This window comes from Merops nubicus, unplaced genomic scaffold (assembly GCF_000691845.1).
Source record: "Merops nubicus isolate BGI_N331 unplaced genomic scaffold, ASM69184v1 scaffold22327, whole genome shotgun sequence".
In the NCBI taxonomy this organism is placed as follows: Eukaryota; Metazoa; Chordata; class Aves; order Coraciiformes; family Meropidae; genus Merops; species Merops nubicus.
In genome coordinates this window covers 69,253-72,414 of record NW_008619927.1, presented here as the reverse complement: position 1 = coordinate 72,414, position 3,162 = coordinate 69,253, and positions in this window count along the sequence as shown.

Below are 3,162 nucleotides of genomic sequence, written 5' to 3'. Positions count from 1 at the left end.
AAAGGGGGGGGAGGGAAAAGGGGGGGGGAAAAGGGAACCCCCACCCCACCACACACCACCCCAACCCTATTGTAAAGTGGATCACCACTTTACAATACTTTAGACTAGAAATAGTTAAGCATTATTCCCTAGAAGGATGCTGAGAATGAACGTAATCATGAGAATACAACAGTGTGACTTAAAAAGCTAAACAGCTCTATGAAATTGTAGAGTTCAGATGAAACCCTCACCCATTAAAAGATTTTGGATCCTGAAATCACTCCAAAGACCAGCACCATTTTGAGGGAACCAGTATCAGCTTTATATAACTCCCAGTGATAACCAACTTATGTCTTCTTCGGCACTAAACCTACAGTGGCTGTGAATTTCCAGCAGAAAGATAAGTACAGTTTGTAAATGAACTCTTATTGACTAAAGTTTTGGGTTTCTTTTTTAAAAGACAGATGTAACAGAAAACCATTAAATTAGTATAAAAATTCCTTATCATCCTACCAACTAAATTTTATTTCATTTTTTAAACTTACTTCTCATTCCTTTGAGTAGACTGTTAAAGTAATATATACAGGGTTTCCTATCAGATTATAAACACATTTCAGAAAAAAATTAGAAAGATCATTAGGGTGAACGTTTAAGTGCTCAAAATTTTAAGCACATCCCATCAGCTGCATGGCAACTGCAATACAACCTGAGCATACCCATTGTAACAGCTTTTCATCACATGGCCTTGTGCTACTACTCCTGGTACATATACATTCTTATTAAGCAGGGAAAAAAGGGTTCTGTGGACTGGAAAAAAATTCTGGAGAAGACAAATATTTTCACAAAAGAAGCTGAATGTAGTTATTCTGAATAAAAGTTTCACAGAAGGCACTTAATTGTGTACAAATAGCATATAAGTAATCTGAATTACCTTTTAAAATAAGCTTTCCTTCACATTGCATCTAATTTGAACATTAACTGTGAACAGATTATCATAAATCTGTGAAATAATGATTTTCATAATTTTTATGGATCTCAAGTCCTCTTAAGAAAATGGAAAAAGAACAGTAGCTTAAGATAGCTGCAGTTAAGAAGCTTATTTAAAAAAAAAAAAAGGGATTATTGAAAAAGTGCTTCAAATTCTCTGTTTAGTATGTTCTAACTCATGCTTCTTTGAAGTAACAAGGCAATTCAAAGAGCCAGTAAAAACTTCTTGGCTTGACTTCCCCTCCATTTTCCCTCACTACATTTAAATGCACAAAATCTTATTTGGGGTTTTCAGTCAAATCATTTAGATTCACTTGTCAGATTTTGTTACTGGACAGCATAAGAGAAACATCATCGTATCATACCTGAGAAAACCCGTGCTTCTTATAATGCTGAGGATAATGACAGGCCCTTCCTCATTGCAACGAAGTTGTAAATGGACTGCTAAACCCGAAAATGCTCATGATGAAGTGAGGAAAGCAGTACTACAACCATAAGAAAAAGGGTAATGAGGGAGAAAAGTACATTAAAACAATATGCTCAAACTCAAGCAGAAGTCTCTGGATAAAGCTCATACTCAAAGGCAAAGATAGGCCATCTGGTTTTGTTTCTTTGGATTTTTCTGGATTTTGTTGGGGTGATTTTGTTTATAGATTACGTTTGGTTTTTCACTAGTGTTCTTTGTCACCTTCAGAAAATACCACTGTCTTAGAGGACAAGTCTAACGTGGGCTAGCAAGAACCTAAGTATGCTTAACAGAGGTGAAATTATAGGCTGAATATCACGATAAAGGTAATAAAACCTAGCTGGTACATCCATGTATTTCAAAGCTTTTTACAAAAGGAGTTTAACATTATCACTGCCATTTTATAATTGGGAAGAGTGAGATGTAATAAAGAGAACAAAGGAAGCGAGGATGGATCTGGCCAGGGAAAGGCCTGTTCTAGGAGCTGACAGGACCAGAATATTCTGAAGACGTCAGGGGGAAAACATGAGACACTCACTTCAAACCAAGATCTTGTACTTCCATCTGTTACCCTGACTACAACAACACGTAATGCACCTCAAAGGGTTTATAAAGGAATGAGAAAGTTCATAGCATGATAATCAGAACACACACCTAAGTATGTTGGATGACTTCTGTCCATAACAGATAAAAGATTAACAGGTTTTCAAAACTCCACTTTAATCAAAAAGATGGACAATGAGCTAGAAAGTTGTCACACACCATTGCTCCTTACTGATTTCAATTGAAATATTTTTTAAATACAGTTGCCACTCCTACTGCCATTATTACCCATAACAAAAATCATCATTTGCCTACATCTAACAAAGACTTAAAACAATGTGGGTTTGAGATTCAGTTTTTAAATACCTGTCTTGTTCTGAGACAAGTTTGTTTCTTGAAGCGTGCATATTTTTGAAGTATCTCTTGCTTATAAAGTGAAAATATAACATAAAACCATAAAACCCTACCCACAACCAAATAGTTGTTGCATTTCTCTTCCCCCTTCCGCTCCCCCCAAAAAAAAAAAATCAAGCAAGAAATGCACTAGAGCAACAAAAAGGACAAAACTTCAAAGCTACAAAAACGGAGTACAAGATAGTTTTGGGTTTTTTTTATCCAAACACAAAGGCCTCAAAAGAAACCTCAAAGCAACAAGGACTTTGGTAGATACAGTATTCCACACGGTCATTCCATACACAGGTTTACTGGGAACATGAAGCCTCCCACAGCCCCAAATGCACATAACATTTAGAACAGAGGAAGAACAAACCAGCCAATTTCAATAGCTAAAAAGCAAACAAGAATATGAAAATGTGATCCAGCTGCACAGGGCTGCAGATTCAGAATATCCTTTTGCATGTTTAAACTGATAAATCTACATATAGATAGTTTGATTTTTAGTTAATCTACATTGAGAAAAAAATAATGGAACATATGCAGCACAGCTGACATGCTTAATTTTGTTTTCTCTATGTAACAAGATACAGACAACAGAGTCTGTATTAACTATCACTTATTTTAGCTAAGCCTAAATTTCACACGAAATTTCCAAAGAACCTATTTTCATGCAACTTATTTTTCACCCCTACAACCTCAAAACCTGTATTTACATAGAGCCAAAACACAGGTCACTACTACAGTCACCTAAATCACAGTGGCACCCATACATGGAATAAAATTTACTCTTC